The sequence below is a fragment of the Cuculus canorus genome, chromosome 1 (genome assembly GCF_017976375.1).
Source record: "Cuculus canorus isolate bCucCan1 chromosome 1, bCucCan1.pri, whole genome shotgun sequence".
Classification (NCBI taxonomy): Eukaryota; Metazoa; Chordata; class Aves; order Cuculiformes; family Cuculidae; genus Cuculus; species Cuculus canorus.
In genome coordinates, this window is record NC_071401.1 from 99987571 (window position 1) to 100009898 (window position 22328).

A 22328-nucleotide genomic window follows, 5' to 3' on the forward strand; every position below is an offset into this window, starting at 1 on the left:
GGATTATTAGCAGTAATAATATGGTCTACTGCTATCCAGTATCCTTCAGAGAATGTTACATTTTTCTTCAGCAAGACTGGTTATCTGATACCAAAGATAATAAATCCATGCTTTAAGAAGTAATGTGTCGTTATGATGCATAAGGAAACAAGCCTACATCGAATTTATGAATTAGTTCTCCTATCCATTATGATATTGGACAGTGAATCACCATTTCCTCTCCTTTCTACCCAGAATTTACAGTACATTCTTCTACCTTCTACTCTAATTTCTTTTTGCTATGTTTTAGATTATTTTTCTTGAGAAGCCTTGGAGAAGTGTGAGCCAGAAAGGCAATAAGGGACAGATAAATTCTATGTATACAGGAGGCGTTCTCATTATCTTCTGAGACTGTTTCAATAGAATAAAATAAATTAACTGGGAACTGTAATATGTGACAAAGCAAGCATCTCCAGATATGAATGTTGGTGCCTGCTCTTTTTCTGCCAGGACCCTGCTGCAATAGCCCTACAAATAAATATACAGTCCTTAAGTGAGCCTCCTGAAGTCAGATATGTACATTGTAATTTGGAGTACAGACATTTTCTCTAAAACTGTGATCTTTTCCACCTTTATGAAGACTATGTGTCATTGAATTAATGCATGCATTTCTTATTTAAAAAATATCTTACTCTTTTTAAGCAGCAAATTTGTTAACCTGTTGTGAATAAAAGAACTTTGCCTGCTTTCTCCCTTCCTTTGGAACACATGCTATACAGCTCATGCTTTGATAAATAACCCACTATATATAAATGTTAATTCACCATTACTTAATAAGAAAACACCCTGCTTTTTTTTTTTTTTTTTTTTTTTAAAATCTTAGAATAAGCTCATTTTCTCCATGTTTGCCCCTAGCTTTCTCCTACGCTGGCTTAGTATATTGATTTATACAGTGAGCTAGGAAGCATATTTTAAATCTCAAATCTTATATTCTGCTGAATGTAGCAAACATCATGAAAAGGGTCCCAAATGTGCAGAATCTGCCAATTTTCCACACATATACACAGTAAATAGTCCTGCCAGGGAGTAAAAAATGGCAGAATGCAATAAGAGTCTTTTGGAAAGTTATCTTTCAGTGTACAGCATGGCAATTAATATGACATTTCAGTATACTAATTATGTACAGTGCATTATATTCCTGGCTTTTTCTGCAATGGTATTGTAAAAGATACTCAATCATTCTCTTTATTATTACTTTGTGTTCTCTGGAAGTGCATTTATTAAGGTATTTGGAAGTTATTGCTGTACACTGCAATGTGATTCCTATAGTCTCAGAACTTTAAACATCCAGTGGTGAGCCAGACTCTGTGCCTAACCCTTTCAGAAAACTTCAGACCACTGCTAAATTTAAACTAATCTTAACAAACTTGACATCAAATATAATCTTTCAGCTCCAGCACAGGGCTTTTTATGTTTCACATTCTAGCTTTTGTGATGTCTGGAATCTCTATAAAATGTTTTTTTTTTATGACAATCCTTTTCCTTCCTGTTGGTCTGTCATCCTTTCTTGGGTTCTGCAGTACATGTATTTTGGACAGCAAAGAACTGGTCTTTAAAATAATGGGCTGAGCATACCTAGCACTTTCATGGAATTGTTAAATGTTGTGTCTTCTTAGGTTGTATTTTAGTCTTTTACGGTTAGATTCTGATCATTGCTAAGCTTCTCTGGATCTACAGATTGGTCTCTTTCAATGGTGTGTTTATCAACACTCTGTAAAAAAGAGAACACTAAATTGTTAAAGCACAAATGAAAAACTCTAAATGAGAGAACAAGAAGGCAGAATAGGGAAGTCAGGTGTGTCAGTTATTGTCTTGCAGTGATTTGCAAGTTGAAAATACTGAGAAAACATCTTGATTCAGGGAGTGCTGGAGGGCACAAATGAACCTTGCTGTTTGCTTTGTTTATGTGCTTCTTTTTTAAAAGAGAAATTTAAAACTTTTAAAGTAGCCCATAAAAACTATTTAGCAACTGTTTTATCGGTTACTAACCTGCTGTTTTAATATATATTATAATGATGCAAACTTTTTGTTTGGTGTTTTGGAACTTTCACTGTCAGGAAAGCCACTCTTGTTCCTCAAGGTTTTTGGGAGTCATCAAGGAGGATGCTGACATAAAAAAGGCATAACACAACATCAGGAGTGCATGATTCATTCAGAGTTGTTACTGAATTTATTATGAATTGAAGAAAACTATTAGTTATTCAATTTCAAAATAAATGGTTTAAAAATCATGAAAGGAACTTGCTATATTAGAAGCAATGGTGATACAGCTTTCTTCCTCTAAGTTGGGTTTATTACATTAGAAATGAGCTGAAGCCCATCATCACCCTAAAAATTACATCAAAAAATCTACCTTTGAGAGTTACACTGGCTTTCTGAGTTTCTCATGGTCTTCAGGGAAATTTTAATGAGTTGTACAAAAATGCTAAATGACTATAGTAACATTAAAACTACCATGATTAAAGTTGAGTTAATATTTCTTGTTTAATCTTCATACTTTGCCCAGAGATTTTTCTATTCAGATCTAAATTAGCCTTGCATAAGTCTGAAAAAATATTAGAGGGAGATATGGTTTCTCAAAATAGGCAAGTCTAGGGAAAAAAAATGTAAGAAGGTTATTTGCATTTTATTCTAACTTAAGGGTGAGCCATAAAGAATAACTAGAATGGGTTTTGTCATTTCGGAGTGAGTTAATCTTTCTGTTCCTTTTGGTTTCCACATGGAGACAAAGTGCTAACATGTAACACAGGAATGCAGGAAAAAAGGAGACCACTAGACCCAGTCTATATGTAGGGGAAAAAAAAAGACAAAAAAAATTTGAAAAAATATGTGATGAGTGGAAGCATCCAGCTCTTCAACAAATTGTTGGTCTTTTGGAGATAATTTCCAAACATATTAAAGTTTAACACATCAACTTAGAAATCCACCCTTTTCTTCCTAGTCTTCCATGTATATCTTTGGCTATGCCAATATTTATTCTTATAATTGGAGTAATGAAACATTTTTTAATTTTTTTAAAGGTCTTAAAATAAATTACGTTTTCTGACTGTTTCTAAGAGGAAAACAGGGAAGCAGAAATACTGAATCTTGGCTTCTTGGCATTGACAGGGACACCACAGAGGTTAATGTTTACAACATTATGGAAAGTAACTCCACTGACAAATAGCAGTTAAGTAGAAAGGACTTTGAGAAAGTATTTAAGGCACTTTTCATTTATCATAAAGAAGAACACAGGGTATAAACAAAAGCATTTCATGGTACGTTGTCAATATGTGTGCCTGGAGGTAACTATTATTTTGGAAGACCATTACCCATCTGTTGGCAGTTTCATAAACAAATATAAGTAATGGTAGAATAATTTTTGATCTTGTGAATCACTGCTGGAAGTGACACAGGAGGAAGAAAACACTGGGCTAATGGAGAGAGGGCTTGACAAGATGCTGTCATCTTGGATGAAACAAGTCATGTGGGAGGTAAAAAAAAGCTTTCAAGATTGAATAATCCTTGGCGGAGTGTAGTATCTGCTACTAAAAAGGTTGCATCAGTGTGTGGGTGTGTATCTCTTTGCATCCATTACAGTGGCTGTGTGGAAAAGGTGCAGCACCCAGCCCAAAGTGAACAGAAAGTGAGAGGTGTAGAGTGTGATGTGCAAAAGCAGACAAGGGGGTCTGCATTTGGTTCAGGAGTTTGAAAACAGCCAGAGGAGACTGAGTCTGCACAAAGTTCAAAAAGAAATATATTCATGCCAAGGAAGACTTCCTACTTCAACCCTAAGACCCCGGCCAACGACCATCAGGAGGCACTACGCAGGCGCAAGACTGGAGCAAACTTTCCAGATTTAATTATAATACGAAGCGGGGATAGGGTATGACTATGTAGTAGGCGCTTATACCTATGCATGTCTTTACACTATAAGTAGCTGCTTATTAAGCTATACGGTGTGCAAGCTAGGAGGAGAACCCCCTTGCACCCCAGCACTGGAAATAACATACCTGCTTTATAACTCATTTTAGGTTATAGGGTTTGATTCTGCAAAACAGCCTGGACAGAGAGGAATGAAAAATGGGTGCCTGTGAGGGATCAGAACAGGCTGGGAGATGGCTGGGGAAGTGGCGAGATTCAATCAGTAGGGGGACTGGAAAGATTGAGGAGTTAATGGATGAGAATTGCCTGTGTGATGAGGTGCAGTGGTCTGCCTCAGCAAGCAGCTTACATCATGAGTTGAATTCCTGTTGCAGCAGTCAAGGATTTCGCAGTGTTTTTAATTTCTTTATGGCCTTAATTCATGTGGCCACCTTAGTGCTCAAGTTCACTGTTTTTCACTGGTACAATACAAAAAGGTAGCTAGAGCAGACCCCCTCTGACTAGGGCTTGTTTTGTGTTGGCCTTGCCCCTTGCAATCCTGGCTTCTTTTACTTTGTGTTTCCTGACTGTGTCTGGCATTTCTGTGGCACTTCAGCAGCCTGAGGTGTTCCTGTGAAAAAAACCTGGTTTTTGAACATTTATCTGCAAAGCAGGATGAATCCTGCTGGAAAAAAAAGTTAAGAGAATTGGGAGCTCTGATTGGAAATGATTAAAAGGAAAACCAAGAAAAAATGCAACAGTAACCAGTCAACTTTGGTATTTGTGAGTTTTGTCTATAAAGCACTTATTTCTTTTTCAGGTATTCTCTATAAGTAGGAAGAGATAATAACAATAATTCTCATTGTTAGAGTACCAGGTGCTTGGAGAATTTACTTTGATGCAGAAATGAAATAGTGCCATGACTGGTAGGCCAATGACACCTATTTCTCAGTGGTTTACTGCAAGCTTAGAGTGTCCATTGAAAAGCCTAGCTTAGGTTTCTTCGGTATTTTTCCAAAAGAATATTGAAAATATCTTTCTACACTTAAAAACAGTGCAGTAAAGGAAAAAGTAGTGGCAGAAGAAAGCCTGTCTAGTCCCATTGGCAAAGGCAAAACAAGAATTGAATGAGTGAAGGAAGAATTAAGGAAGTAAAAAACCCCAAACCAACCCTGAAGTGATTAACTCCCAAAAACAAACTATCAAAACAAGTTGTAGCTTCACCTCCTCTTGATGTCTTTTGGCAGGTTTGGATTGCATGGTGTCTGGATCATAATAGGTGTGAGACAAACAGAAGTTAGCTCAGCTGAAGAGAGAAGGATGGAAATGCAGATGAAAGTGCTGGATGAAAACCAGCTGAAATCACCATGAAGAAATATTGGAATATGCTGGACGCTGGCAGATGCAGTAGGCACCTAAAGAGCATACTCCTAAGACAGTGTGGCAGGTGAAAACAAATAACTAGTCAAAAAAAGCTCATCCTAGATAGTCTAATGAGATTGAAGTTCTTCATTTTTCTAGAACTTTGGGAACAAAACTGATTTTAAGTAAATCTTTTCTTTCCCCTTTCTTTGCCCTTCTTGGACTTCTACTTCCCTGAATCTTTGATAATGCTCTTTTTTTTTTGTGTTTCATGTGTTGCTTTTGAAAATTTTCCTTTCTTTCTCCTTGTCCTGAGTTGACTATCTTCACCATTGTCTTTGAGTACTACAGTCAACAAACCTACATCTGTACCTACATCCATGCTGTTTTCCAGTGGTCTTGTAGTAGATATTTTAAAGAATTGAACAGTAGAGGAGCATCTCTCAGGTGAGCTAATGGCTGCAGTTTCGCTTGACTTTGTTTCAGCTGGGATGCACACCAGGCATTTGAAAATACCTACAATACCTTTCAAAACACCTGAATGGAAGTTCTCTAGTGTGTGTGACTTTATATATGCAGTCTTTAGTGGCTAAATAGTAATCCTCATTGTCTAGTTGATGAAATGAAGCATGCTGTGATGTTATGAAGCCACTGGAATTTTCCTGTGGGTTTTGAAATTTCTCCATTTCCTGCATCATTGATGTGGATTTGTTTTTGACTTGTCCTTAGCATAGGAACAAACTTTAAATAAACTGAAGCGTTTAAAAAGTGCAATCATACTGATGACTTCCATCCCTCCACTAATTAATTCTTATTTTTGCTGCAATCCAAGTATAACGTGCATAATCCTTGAATAAATGAACGCATTCGTATGGAATGGTGTCTGCTTAAAATTGATACAAGTAGAAAAGAGAAACTCTGTACCCCAGGGACATCCTTTATTTTTTTTTTAAAGTGGTAACGGCTCTGCTAACAATTTGGAAGATGGAGCTAGTCAGTTGGCTTATTTATTCTTATCAAGAAAGAATTGTGAGAGAGATGTGAACCATACTTTTATGAGCATATGAAAGAACAGTTGGTAAATTCATTCCAAGATTAAATCATTGTGTTAAGGATACCCTACAGCAGAACCAGAACTTACTTCAGTGTCTTTATTTTTTTAAATTCTTTTCAAAATGCTTTGTTGTTTTACCACTGTATGCGTGCTTGCATATTTATTCTATTCTTTTTTTATTTTGAATTAAACCATTATGGATCACTAGTTCCAAGAATGGCTAGTCAACCTGATTTCAGTGTGTCCTAAGGGAATGTTAGGGAAAAACCAATCACACTGGAGGATCTATATTTTTGGGAAGGAATATAGAGATGTGTGAGAGAGCTGATGAAATAAATAATTATTTTCATTTTACTTAAAAAGACTTTTGCTCATGAGGCATGTAAGCAACCTCACCATAGTAATGAATGCGAACTTGACATGCTTGATCCATAAAATGGAGTGGACAGCAATGTGGTAATTATGAAAATTAAACAAGCATGGTAAAATTGAACCATTTAAAGTTGTTTAAAATCCATGCATGGCCTTTTACATTTTAATTGTGCTAAACAGATTTTAAAGTGATTGAAGATGTTTATAGGCTACTACAAGTAAAATAACATGACATGAGAGCATTTTCCCTTGATTATGCATTTAGAAATTTCTTGATGAGAAGTTTACACTTCTAACAATAGAAATCAAAGTAGAATTAATTGATGGGTTCCATTTAGAGGTGTCTAGGAAATAGTCACATATCTGTAGTGTGCAGTAGATAATTGCCTCTTCTTGCAAGTCAGAAAAGAAAATGTGAAAGGTAAAGCTCTAAAAAAATGTTAGTTGAGAAGTAACATAGCTGCATATAAACTCTTTCAGAACTGATTCACCCTCCTAGCAGTGTTAGTAGGCTACAGTGCTCTTGATATCTGAAGCAGCATATTTTTGAGATAGCTTGAGTGTCTCCATCTGAAACTGAAATTTAGATTGAGACCATAGGAAGAGATACTGTTGCCCACAAAAATCAAGATTCAGAAAGAAAGTAGTGAAGAGTGATTAGTCTTACTGATTTTCATCATATCTATGTTTCCTCTTTTATTTGGAGTGTAAGTCTTAGAGTGTAAGTTAAGAACACACCTGAAGAAGAGTGGACCATATGGGGAAAGAATAGGAGAGTGTTGCTTTCTTTCTGAGCAGGGAACAGCAGTTTGTAGAGTTAGGAGCTTGTAGGTTCATCAAGGACTGAGGGAATGATGAGGACAACAGGGAACATACAGTTAAGCATGAGAGATGATAGAAACAAAAATACTGCGGGAATAGCAGGGACTCTTCTAATCTTGCTGAGAACCTCAGAAATATTGAGCCACCTGGGTGAAACTTAGTAGTGGAATGTCCCTCCAGTGACCCATAACTTTGTAACTTTACCAATGCAGTCTCAGTATTCAAAATAAATCCATAGAAAGAAAGAACAGAAAAAAATCCCCCAGACATTAAGTTCCTGTTCCAGAGTACCATGTGTTCATTTACATTTATACCACCTGCGACATGACATTTTCCAGAGCTGCTGCTGGTGTTCCTGTGTGAATTTTTTCCTCTCTCCACCTCCTGTGTCTTTTCTCAAGGAAAAGAACATGTTAGTTTCTAGTTACAATTGTTTATTATGTTTAAAATGGGATCAAATGACCTAAAATAATTTCCTTTTCCTATCAGTTAGGCTCAGTCTTTGAGTTCTTGAGCAACCTTAGAATTTTAAGAGTGAGATGTTGCTCTGATGTCTTGAGTTTTGACAGTGTCCCCAGTATCCAATAGCAAGAGAATTTTTGTGAGGCCTTGGTCTTTGTTTTGGAACGAGCTGATCTATTGCTCTGGGAACAAAAATGAGACTTTTTTTTTTTGTTTGAGAAGTCTGAGCCTTGAGGGTAACTCAAAATGTCCATGTATTCTTTCATAATGGGAGAAGGAAGTAGAACCCTGCTTTAGCTAACCACAGAGGAGAAATAACTTGTTGCATACCATTAACACAGTATCTCAGTCTGTCTTTTCCGACCTCTGTGTTTTTTCTCATCATTTAAGAAACAGAGAAAGGTTTTGCAGTTCAAGCAACTCCCTTCCTCACCTATTATTATAGCTAAACATGCACCTGGACAAAGCTACATATTTAAATATGTTTCAGTGTTTTAATTGCCTCCCTCCAACCAACTGCAATTACAATTTATGCCACCTTCATGACTTAAAGCTTGATCCCCTGTCTAGTACTTCCAACTAATTATTTTTTGCACAAGTTCTTATAGTCCATGTGTTTGGAAATATGGCTTGGCATAGTGCCCCATATACCTTCCAGGTGTAGGGCAGTATCTTGCCATTTGAGTGGAAACATTAAGAAAGGGGGCATTGCAGCTCTTGGGAACCCCTGGCATTCAAACCACCATCTCAACAAACACCGTCTAGTAGATCGATAGCCAGCCTAAGATGACCCAATTTGGTTAAATCATTGTAGAGGAGTCAGAAAATAATTTATGCTTTGGACATGATTCATATCTACTGAATATTAAAAAAAAAAAAGTTTTTTTTTAATTTTCTGGATAAATAAGCTATTTATTGATTGTACTTGAAAAATACTTGTAGGCTGAAATCTTGAGGTGTGTATCTTATAGCTGTCCTCTTTGCTGAAATCTCATGGATATCCAGAACCTTAAAATACTGCAGTACGGATTTATTACGTTGAACCAAAGTTCAATACTTGTCTTCATACGCCTGAAGTTGCCGTATGTACCATGCATTTACTATTGGCTCAGCTGAACTTACAAGAGAGGGACCATTCCTGGCCTGAGATACTGAATAGTGCATGAGTAAGACTACATAGAGAAGAAACTGAAAACTAGGAGAAACTGCTGGGTGGAACAGGAGTAAAGTATAATACAATATTAGTACCCTCAGCATCTTGATATCGTAATTCATCTTGATTGCTTTGATTTATTTTGGTAGAAATTTTAAGGCAATATTTCAATAAAGACAGGGTGATATTCAGAGTATTTGCAAGTAGCACCTCCATAATACTTCACCACTTATTTTTGCAAACCCAGAACCAATGTGTGAGTTTTGAATTTTAGGTTTCCTTTGGAAAGAGTGAAACAAAATTTATATCTATTTTAAAAAACAAAATAAAATTATTCTGTTTCCACATTAATCCTTTTTTACTTCACACGTGATAGCACAACATGCTAGTTGTACTCTAGAGTAACTCTTCCTAAATTTTTCAAAATCTGGTGAGTTAGTAACCTTAACTATGTTTCCCATACTATAGCACAGTCTTTTGTCTTGATGAATCAAAGCAGTGCATTGTAGGATTCTCAAATCCTGACGCATAATGAGAAATGCAGTTTTAGGAAGTTCAATCAATAGAGGTAATGAAAGACACAAAAAAACCCTGAACGAGAACTCTCTCCAGAAAGGACAAGAGCACTAGAGGTTAGTATTCAATGTCAAATTGACTAAGAAAAAAACACAGCAATATCTTCACTTAAATTTTTTGAAAAAGTTTCCTGTTTTACAGATTTATTTATTTTTAATACACTGTCTTTTATTCAGTACTGGGAGAACACTGAAATGCCAGAAATATGTGATGGAAACATTTCATCAATTTCAGAAGAATAACGAAAAAATGCACAGAAATCTGTCTGTTAGCTACTGGTAGTCAAAACAATTGTTCAAAATGGACATAGGCTCCCTTTTTCAAAGGCAAATATCTGGCTAATATACCACTGGCATTGCTAACCTTATCATAGGATGACAGAATGGTTTGAGTTGGAAGGAGTCTTTAAGATTATCTAGTTCCAACCCCCTTGCCATGGGCAGGGACACCTCTCACTAGACTGGGCTGCTCAAAGCCCCATCCAACCTGGCCTTGAACACCTGCAGGGAAGGGGCATCTACAACTTTCCTGGGCAACCTGTCCCAGTGCCTCACCACCCTCATCATGAAGAAATTCTTCCTAATGTCTAATCTAAATACTCCCCCTTCCAATTTAAAGCCATCCCCCCTCATTCTATCACTCCATGCTCTTGTAAAAAGTCCCTCCCCAGCTTTCTTGTAGGCCCCCTTCACGTATTGGAAGGCTGTTACATGGTCTCACCGGAGCTTTCTCTTCTCCAGGCTGAAAAGCCAAAACTTTCTCGCCTATTGTCATACCAGAGGTGCTCCAGCTCTCTAATCATCTTCATAGCCCTCCTCTGGACCCATTTCAACAGTTCCATATCCTTCTTATGTTGGTGATTCTGGAACTGGACACAATACTCTGGGTACAGTCTCATGAGAGTGGAGTAAGGGGGGAGAATCGCCTCCCTCGACCTGCTGGCCACACTTCTTTTGATGCAGCCCAGGATACAGTTAGCCTTCTAGGCTGCAAACGCACATTGCCGGCTCATGTCAAGCTTCTCATAAATCAGCACCCCAAGCCCTTCTCTGCAGGGCTGCTCTCAATCATGTCATCCCCCATCCTGTATTGAAATCGAGGATTGGCCTGACGCAGGTGCAGGACCTGGCACTTGGCCTTGTTGAACCTCATGAAGTTCACAGAGGCCTACTTCCCCAGCTTGTCCAGATCCCTCTGAATCACATCCTGTCCTTCTGGTGTAACAACGTACGATGTTTTCTTCCAGTTCTCTAATATAAATTGTTTCTTAAAAGTGAAGATGGAGAAGGGTATGCATATGTCATTGTAGTTAAGACTATTATTCTAGTTACTGTTAGAGTAGCTCAGAAATGGAGTCAGGAAAAAGCAGGAATATAGTCAAGATTCATATTCACCTTAGCTGTATTTAAAAGGATGAATAGAATGGAATGGAGTGGAATGGAATGGAGTGGAAAAGAATAGCTATGTTGGAAAGGAGGGAGCTGGCCTCTTCTCCCAAGTGACAGGGGCCAGGACAAGAGGGAATGGCCTGAAGCTCCGTCAGGGGAGGTTCAGGTTGGATATCAGAAAAAAATTCTTCACAGTAAGAGTCATTGGGCACTGGCAGAGGCTGCCCAGGGAGGTGGTCGAGTCGCTTTCCCTGGAGGTGTTTAAGGAACGGGTGGATGAAGTGCTGAGAGACATGGTTTAGGGAGTGTTAGGAATGGTTGGACTCGATGATCCAGTGGGTCCTTTCCAGCCTTGTGATTCTGTGATTCTGTGAAAAGACCTTTAAGAACATTGACTTCAAGTTGTAAACCTAACATTGCCAAACCCACCACTAAATTATATCCCTAAGTACCACATCTACAAGTCTTTCAAATACCTCCAAGAATGGTGACTCAATCACTTCCTTGGACAATCTGTTCCATTGCTCCTTCAGAGAAGTAATATTTCCCAATATCCAATCAAAACCTCCCGTGGTGCAACTTGGGCCATTTCCTCTTGTCCTGTTGTTTGTTACTCGGGAGAAGAGACTGACACTGACTTCACTAAAACCTCCTTCCAGGTAGTTGTAAAGAGCAATAAGGTCTTCCCTCAGCATCATTGTCTCAAGTCTAAACAAGCCCAGTTCCCTCAGCTGTTTCTCACAAGACTTGTGCTCTAGAACCTTCACCAGCTTTATAGCCCTTCTTTGGGCATGCTTCGTCATCTCAGTGTTTTGTAATCAGAGGTCCCTAGCTGAACTCATTATTTGAGGTGCAGCCTTACCAGTGCAGAGTACAGGGGCGTAATCACTTCCCTACTCCTGCTGGTCACACGCTTTCTGACACAAGCCAGGACACTGTTGGCCTCCTTGGCTACCTGGGCCCACTGCTGGCTCATATTCAGCCTGCTGTCAACCAACATCCCCATCTAATAATAATACCAATATTAACATTGATATTAATATTGATATTATATTAGTATTACAAATATTAATTATAACAACCCCCCCTCAACATTAACAAGAGTAAAAAATGTTTGGAAAGGAAGTCTTCTATATTGTGTTTCTAAGCTACTACATTTTTTTCCCTTTCTCTTTCTTTTCCATGTTGTTTTTTACTCAAACATTGCTGTTATAATGCCTTTTACATTTACTCCTTTTTTTTTTCTTTTAAAATTTTCGCTATCTCTTCACGTCTCTTTTATTTTCCTTATCTTAAATGCTCATCAGTCTGGATTGCCATTGAACTCCTTTAAGTGGATTTAATTAAGCAAAGTGAAGTGCTGACAATCTCTAAAGGCAGATGCTGATAAAAAGTAGTTTCAAGCTGCACTACTTGCTAAAGTTTGTTTAAATTAAGTCACTTCAAAACTGAGTTTCTGTGCCATCAGTAAGGCAGAATAATGTAAGAACAGTATCCTTATTTTCCACAGAGAACTGCAGTAACAGGTAGCTAGTAGTTTTAACGGCAATAGTTGTTTACTAGAAAGGAAGGGAATAGGAAAGGGGATTAGAGGTTCTTCTCATGTATGTGAAAGTATCTTCCAGACCATTTATTATAATGTAGACTCAATTAGTCTGCAGAGCATCAGGGGCAGGAGTTTTCATCCTATCTATCTGTCTGAGGCTGTTCCTATGGCTGTCCTTCAGCCAGCCCATGACGGTTGCTGAAAACTTTTGTGCAGCAGGCAAAAGTAGCCTCCTGAATACTCTGCTTAGGGAGAAGGAATTGCCCAGTGGCACAAATCTACATAAATCTGACTTGTTCCTTCAGACCTGGTGCTCACTACCCACTTGCAGCTACTACTCATTGTACAATCCCCCAGGACTGCAACAGCTAGCTATAGTGAAAGCAACCCTGAAGCTGCCTGCAGTTTGGGCCAGCAGGCCTGATTTAGCTGGCAAATAAATAATAGCCAAATAAATAACATCCATCTTATGTCAGCTTGTTGTTGCCAACATTTTTTCGTGTTGAATGGCTTTCCTTCTGGATCAAAGAATCTATTCTATGTAGCTCTGTGTTTATGTGCATATATTACTACTGCGCCTACAGGTATTTAGATGTCTGCTGTATGCAACTGTAAGTTTTTTCACATCAGAACGTGTTTACGTTTTGTGTATGGAAAATATTGTTCATATTTTTTGTTCCATCTCATCTACTCTGTCTTCACAGTAAGTTCATGTCAGTAAGGAGTTCATGGAAATCCAAACGGGATGTGCTAGTTCTATGCTTATTCCCAAAGATGAGCTAATACTGAAAAGACAAAAGCCATAATTTTCAGGAACAGGAAACCTTTGGTAAAAGTTTGTCCCTTCTAGACTAATGGGTCTCAATCAGCTAATTAATCAGGGCATTTTTTTCTCATACTGATTACATAGTGTTTTGACTCTTAAGTTGAGATGGATGATGGCAGACATTCATTTAGAAAACGCTGTAGCTTCCCCAAATGCCTGATGCCTACAGAAGTTTGCTCCGCCAGTGTTATTCCTTCTGCTATTCTCATAATAATTTGCAGTATAAATTAATAGAAATGTGGTTCAGGTTCATGGTTCATGTTGCAAATTATTCTGCTTGTCAGGAGAGTGACCTATAGAGGGAATTCATAAGTGACAAGAGCTTGCCTTTACAATAAGCAATCTCCAGGTAATTATCACTTTATCACAATGATGTGGAAATTGTGCATTTGAAGAAAGGTCATTTGTTTTAATGTTATCTATCCCTGATTTTACTGAGTTTTAAAGTCATTATATTCAACCCTTTAATGGAAAGGAAAAATAGTACTATAAGGACAGGAATTTTTTTCGAAGTTACTTGGTTTCTGTGACCTGGGATGCCAAATCTCTGATTACACCCTTGCAACAATCCTGACAATGGAATATGTTTTTTTCCACAATTTAATACAAGAAAACCAGTGGGAGGTCTTAATTTCAAAGGCATTTGATAAAGAACCCCACTCAGGGAACTGAGAGGAAATCAATGGAATTTTTTCATTTCATAGGGCTCTATGATTTTTAAGTCCCATGGTATAATTCATCGTTTTTATATGATTTTTCTGACAGTGTTCTGCCTTCTAGTTCACCCTGCCTTTTGTCTTATGCTCACTTTTTTTTTTTTTTTTTGGCAAGTTTGCTTGTAATTTGAGGCTGTGAAATCTAGGATATGGCAAAGCAATATGCTGGCACACTATAACGAGATTTTTTTTTTTCGTAAGTAGAACCTGTTGGTGGCAGTTGAACAGACTCAAGAATGAAATCTTCCATGGCCCTAATACATGTTGTCTTGTGCCTCCCTTCAAACCTGAAAACGTGTATTAAAAAGGAAATGATCCCTATTGCCTGTTTGAAATTCCTGGCTTCAGATAGAGATGAGCTGTTGTATTTATCTTTCTCTCTTCTCCATGGGAGCACTGCTAATAATTTTACTTGGAGGTTGCAAAGCACAAATGAGCCAGTATGAGCATAAAGATTCCCATTTGCCTGCTGAAGGATGTTGCAGTTTTTATGGGGCATGCTGCGTACTGCAGTTGGTGGCTCCACAGAGCTCGTCCAGGCTCAGGTCCAGAAGTTGTTCAGTTTGCTGATGTGGCAGTTCAAAGGCTGATTCAAGGCCTGACTGTGTTGCACAAGTGCATAACATGTCAGCTCTTTTACGCCTTCTCAGCATACGCTTACAGAAGTAGGAAGCCAGCTTGTGTGCCTATGTTACCTGATCACAGAAGTATACTAGATAATTACGAAAGAGTGAGGTTGGAACTCAATGCAGGCGATGTAGAAGTAGACACAGCTTTGAGTCACAGGCAAAAAAATATTAAAATATAATATATGTTTTCTTCTTCAGTTATGGGAATCTTATAAAGCAGAACTGCTTTATGCCAGAGGCTAGTCCATCGTTCAAGATCAAGACCTGCCTTGGCTCTTCTTCCCTTCTCTAGAATGTCCTGTCTTCAAATTAGGAAGTCTGTACTTTTGCACAGTCACATAAAAGCTAAGTTCATTACAGACGATTTTCAGGAGATTAAACTTCCTACTGTTTTGCCAGTCAGCAACTCCTGCCCTCATGCAGTAGCTGCCCTTGTGGCCTTCAACAAGGATTTTGGACAGTCCAATAGCCTGACGCTGCAGTAACCTCCTTCCTGTGCAGTGTCTCGTGCCTGGCCATCTCCATCCAAGCCACCAAGACACGTGCTTTCATTGGCATGAATGTCCCTTCCCTCATCCTGTCTTTGGTTCTGTGAAACATCAGGTTTCACTGGTTCCCATGCTCATATTTCATTGCCAAATTTCTACCTTACAGTCCATGGTGCCAATTTATTCTTCTGTTATTGGTGTTTTATGTGGTAAAGGGAAAAGACAGCCTCCTGATACATGACTTAGATTTTATGCAGAGACATGTGCGCTATGTAATATTTTTAAACCCTATGTCTACCACTTTCTAGTAGCTCTACCATAGACACTTCACATAAATTTCTGAAGTTGATTTTTTATCTGTCCATATCACGCATTTTTTAGCCTGAAGTGGTCTAGAAGGAGAATGCAGAAAACTTTTGCAGAGTTTGATTAATTTACTTGTAGTCTAGAGGAAGCTTAAATTATGAAAAAAATGCGGTAAACTTATATTTTCTTTTTTGGATGCGTTGCTGTTTAATTTTATAACATTGAATTAATTTTGCTTTTAAGGCTGTTGGACATGTAGGAAGGCCTTCAAGTTTATTTGGAAGTGTCTGTGCTGAGAGAAAAGGAACAGCTGTAGAGAGATAATGGTCCAGTCTCTAAGATCTCTATGTCCTAGGTGACTGCTAAGCTTTCATTTCTATCAAGTTCATTCTAGTTTAAAGAAAAAAAAGAAAAGAGAAAGAAGCTGGAATGTACATACTTACAGAACTTACAATTAGAACACTGCCACAGCTAGAAGATGCAGGAAAACAGATGAAAATTGCCCTACTTTTGACTTTGACTTACCACAGAAATGTTTTTGATTGTTTCAAAGCAATGTAATGAGATGGAGAAAGGTCAAGGAAGAAGATCTAGTGAAAGTTATTGAAAAATGTTCATCACTGTTGTTCTGTTTATACTGTGCAGATGCTATGTGTTGCTGTACTTTCTCTCCCCTTGAATGCTATTTTTTGCCTTTCCTAATAGTCTGGAGGAATAGAAAAAGAAATCTTAGGGTCAGCTTATTGATCCAGAGCTGCCAAATCCTCATGATGTGTCACTCTAACAGCTAATTGAAAGGCTTCTGTCGTGTAATCAAAAGTATGCTTTCAGGAGCTGAAACACACTGTTTTGCTTCTAAACTTTTTGATCTGAAATAACTATGTGAGCTGTTTTAGGAAGCTGACTATGGAGATGTATTTTCCCTAATTTCTTCCTTTTACTGGCCCCAACCGTGCCTAGGCTTTTGAGCTCCTTTTAACAAACAGTCATTAAGAGGAAAATAATTGGCTTTGGATGCTTCTGTTCCTCAAAATCTCATTAGATCTTGAAGCATGCTTTCTACTCAAAATTCCACTTTCCATATTCAGTGAAGAAATAGACATTATTTAACTCTTTGTAGAAAAGAAGATATTTTTATATTTCTGTACATCATTTATGTTTCTGATTGTCTCTCTGAGAAATGTTCTGTTTGAAGGGCTACATTATATTGAAAAGAAATTTCATTTCCAAACTAGGCTGCCTTTGCCTTCTGCCTACAAGTACCTTAGCAATGTTACAACTTTATTTAAGTGAATTAATCCAAGACGCAGCTCACAGGAATGAGATTTTTAATGCTCTTAAAATAATTTTTCATAATTAAAACTTATTTATATAATTTAGCCTATAGATACATGTTAAAAACAATGATATTGATTTAAATTTTTGTAAAAGATAATGTTTCAACTTTAGTAGGAGACCAGCTGCTCAATCTGTTATTTCTGGAAGTATGAAGTCAGGCAAAACGAGAATCTGATCCTATGACATTTTCATTTTTGTCAGTATTGAGTCGTATCACAGGTATTGCTCATTCTTTCCCATGGCAGACAATTAGTTTTATGTCTTTACATCCTTGTTGTCATTAAACTGCTATTATTTATATTGTTTCAGTGCTTAGTTGTGCTAGTATGAGAGTGGATCTACTGAGTGAGGTAATATGTCAGTGCGTAATGACGAGATATGGGTCTTGGCTTCCAGATATAAGTTTTCCTTGCAGAATATAATGGGATTAGCAACTTCCCAGTGGCAAATTCAGCTAATATTTTAAAACTGTAGTGTAATCCCCCTTCCAGATGACTGGGACTGCCACTGCAGGATGTGGGAGCCTTGACTTTAAGGCTTCCAAGGCAAGACAGCAATGCCTACCTTACTCTGAGAAAGGCTGAGGTAGGGGAAACATAACAGATTTTATCACTTTCATCTAACATAATAGACCTTATCACTGTCTACAACTACCTGAGAGGAGGTTATAGAGATGTGGGTTTTGATCTCTTCACCCAAATAATGGGTGATAGGAAGAGTCGGAATGGCCTCAAGCTGTGCTAGGGCACGTTCAGACTGGACATTAGGAATACCTTCTTCACTGAAAGGGTAATCAAGCACCGGAACAGGCTGCCCAGGGATGTGATTGAGTCACCATCCCTGGTGGTATTTAAAGATGAAGTGCTTAGGGATAAGATTTAGTAGTAGACATGTACAGCTGGACTTGATGATCTCAAGGTCTTTTCCAACGCAGGGATTCTATGATTCTATGACAACGTAACAATTCCTACTTGCACTGACTGTGAGAATTCCTACTATCTTCTTCAAGGCTTCTGCAGGGTCAATGCTAGAAATATTCTGTTGCAATTCTGAAAATTCTGTATAATAGAATCAGATGAATGTGTAAAAGTTTCACCTTGCCAGCCCCATGTCACCACTTTCCAGCTCCATCATGAAATTTCTTTAAAACTGAGATTTTAAAAGTAACAAAGTTCTTTTTTTATATTCCTCTTTATTTAGGTGTTTTGGATTCCTATTTCTAACATTCTTGTACCAGGTGAAAATGATGCTTTTCAAAAGAAAAATAAAATTCCCAAACACTCAAGTGATTTCAGATGCCAAGGCTTAAGAAACAAGAGAAAAAAATATTCTAAGATGCATGATAAAATAGCGAAAGTTGGAAGTACTGAAACTAGAAAGTTTAACTGTGACCATTCAATCTCAGGAAAAGATAATGGATTTTTTCTCTCAGGAGAATGCAATATTCAAATGAATCTGGAAGAACTACATTTAAATTTAATATTGAAAATCCTATTTAAAATGTATTGTGGTCTCTTTATAAAGATGTGCAATAAAAACCATCAAACTGTTTTAATATTATTTCTCTAAATCACTGGAGTTGTCAGAATTTTCTATAAGAAGGTAGAAGATTGTATAAAATACAGAAGTAAAAAATATAAAAACACAAGAAATAGAAAAAAGGTACTTTCTACTAGTATCAAATAGATAATTACATTTTTAGGCACAGGATCAGAAACAATAAAAAAAGGCTGTGAATGATTCAGCCATAAAATTTGTTAATGTGTCATCCAAAAGTCCCCCCATATACTCTTGTTTTAAAAGGTCAAGTTTTGCTAAAACCAGGAATGTTCTAGATAAGATGGTCCCAGAAGGTCTAACTTACAAACAACAGAGCTGAGTGACAGAAGACAGACAGGAAGCAGAAAAACTAATTTACCCTCACCTGTGGAGATGCAGTAAGACCTACCGGAGTGAGCGCAGGGGCAACCACTCTCTCTTCAGTCATTTTCGGCTCCCTTACAGAATATTCTGTATTTGCCCACGACTCAGTGGATGACATCAGATATGACTTATAGCACATTTGTTCCTCACTGAATGGCCATAATATGTCCTGACCTCAAGGAGTTGCTTTGAAAGATTTGTTTTCCAGTAATTTGACTGAAACCATTTGACTATATAAATCGTAATGATGCTGATCTGGAGTAGTGTTTCCACACGTTCATGTAATTTCTGACGTGTAAAGCAGACTTTCTTCTTCAGCTGGAAAATCCTGTGGGGCGCTTACTGAGAAGTGAAGAGCTTATTCTCTGCAAGTAGGATCCCACTGTGAATCCTGGTGTGTTCAATTATGGTTTTCTGAACTCTGTGTTCTTGCATGCATTCATATGTTCTGCCAGACAGAGCAAGGTAAGGACAGATTGCAAGCGTACAAGTGGAAGAGGGGCTCTGCCACCTTATTTCTTGGCATTTTAAAATAAAAATTATGACTTTCTGCATCAGTGGAAATGAGTAAGTGGGCTTAATTTGTGTAGGTGATAGATGAAGAGAACAGAAATATTCTCTTGTTCAAACAATTTTCACAGCTGTATGATCAAAAAAATAGGGCAGATAGCAATTTTGCAATGTCAATTACATTTTTCCAGTAAAAAATGTGACTAAATTATCTAAACTTTTAAAATCCCTGATTTTTTTCAAAAAAAGCCTCCTTTCACTTAAAAAATAAACACAGACAGCCCAAAACACAGAAAGCTAAATATTCCTTGTTTCTAGAAGTAGTTTTCTTCTAGAAGTCACACTCTCATCTTAACTGCATCTCCTAAGGAAAGCCAGGAACTCCTGTGATGTAATTGCCTTAATTTTTCATGATGGGAGATCACTAATCAACATATAACCAATTTCCAACATATTCTGAATAATGTCTACCATTTTTGGAGATGAATAGGAATATGAGGAAGGTACAATGTCAATGTTTCTGTAGAAAACCTCTCAATTTTCTTTCTTTTATATTTTGTCTGTAAGCATGAGACTTTATTTACCCCTTATACTACCTTCTCATAATGAAGTCCCATGGCTTATCACAGTCATTCTTTGATTCTTTCATTCAGTTTTAATTAATAAATTCTGCCCCTGTGTATTTATTGGGTCAAACCTCTTTGTTTATCAGTATGACAGAGATAATGGAATGATACTTCCTCAGCATCTGTGAAAATCATATTTTTTTCTCAGAGTATTTCCAAATAGGGGAATTGATTTGTTAGGCATTAAGATCTGAAAATATGCCTTCTCTGTTGCTCTACAAGATGATAATGTTACACCACTGTCATCAAGGCGTTGAAAAGGACCTCCCTGACTTGAAGCACAGATGTTTTGATTCAACATATGTATATTTACAGAGTCCCAGTGGCCTGCAATCTCTGTGTTTACACCAAGGTGAACTGATTTTTCGAATAATCTGAAAATAAATCAATGACTGCAGATCTGTGATAAGAGATTTCCTACCAAATATAAAACTAAATTAGTTCTTAATCTGCTTGATTCCTAGGCTTACTGCCCTCCCGGTGTTTGTTAGGTTATTAACACTTGTCCATGCAATGTCACCCATAGACATTTTGAGTCCCGGTCATGAATGCCGGAAACTTGTAAGAGAATTCTGATATGTATCTTACATAAACATAGATATTTGTAGTGACCCTTACTGATTCTTGAAGGTTATGAACTTTATAGCAAAGCACAAGGTAGCTTGCACAGAGTCTGGATTTCTTTCTTGAATGTGGGAATAGTGCTTATCTCAGAAATTTTGTGCAAATACGTGATTCTGTATATTGATGTATGATTGGATCTGTCTCAAAGATTTGAGTCTCAACAGCACCTCCTTGTGTTGAAAACTGACCTAGTTAAACAGTTCATGACACATTTCTTGGTATACTTTTTAAACACAGTATTTTCTATGTAATAAAGAATTAAAAATAGTTCTCTGCTTCTGTGGATTATTAGTAAAAATACATGAAAATTGCTAAGAAAATGTTAAAGTAGGTAACTAACAGTATTTATGTCAAGAAATGCTGCCAAATATTTTTCAGCAATGTATGCGCACATCAGCACTCACTGCTTTTTGACATTCAACTACCTTTGCTTACAACTGGTTTAAATGCTAGCATACATGTATAGCTTGTTATATGCCAGTTTGCTCAGGAGTAGTTCTTACATTTAAGGCTTAGAAATGTTTCAAATTGTCTCATAAGAAGTTGAAAAACTCCCAACATTGGCTTTAGTTTTCTATATTAAAGAATGTGCCTTTAATGACAACAGTACTAATTAATTCTGTCAACAGCAAAGACCCACAGGAATGTATTACCAATTTTCCCGTGGTATGTAATTCTGTCAGAATATCTTGTTCATCCTAATCTGTCCATTTCATATTGTAATTTCAAACCTGTTCTTTTACAACCTTTTCTAAATAGAATGTCTTTATTTTAGATTTTTTGCTGTTGTTTATATTTGCTGAAAAATTTTAGTTAAGCAAAATATTGTAATCTACTTAACTAATTTCCCCCTTTTTTAGTTCCCTCACCAATGCTGTTAGACAAAATTCTTCAGGGCAAATATACACGGAGAAGAAGGTGTTTAAGATTTACTAAGGTCAAATTACGTTCAACCAGTCTAACAATGATGACCTCTGTGGATGACAGTTGAGTAGCAGGTGTTGTCTATCTTGATATTCTGCCTCCCATGGCATCTTTCAGCCAGGCTGGGATGTAACAGGATAGATAAGCTGAGAAACTGACTGGGCTGTTGGCCTTTTTAAAGACAGTGCTTAAGGGCTCGTGCTCTACCTTGATGCCAGTTATGAGTGGAAATTCTCAGAGCTCTGTCTTGGGACCTCTCCTATTTAGTAGCTTTACCAATGACCTGGAGAAAGAGACAGAACGTGCCATTATTGAGTGTGTGGATCATAGCTTCTTCTAGGGTGCTATCAAAATACTCAAGGACAAAATGGCCATTTAGAGAGAGCTACTCACACTACAGGAACAAGCCACTAGGAACTTCTACAAGAGACAATACGAAGTCCTTTTTCTCAGATGGGACAACCCGCTGCAGTGTTACTGACTGGAGACTGACTGAGATGAACGTCTGTGGAAAAGGACCTGGACATACTGGTGTATAGGAAGCTAAATAGGGGCCAGCACGGCATGTGGGCATTGGTGAAGACTAGCAGCTTACTGGGTTGTATCAATAGAGGCATAGCCTGTAAATGGAAAGTGATTATCCACCTTCACTTGACAGTCATTAGACCATATCCAGATACTGTGACCAATTTTGTCCCCCCTAATAGAATAAAAAACATTTTAAACTGATGTGAGGACAAGGGAGGGTCAACAAGGTGGTCAGGGACTACTGCGCTTGCCCTGTGATAGGATGCTGAGGGA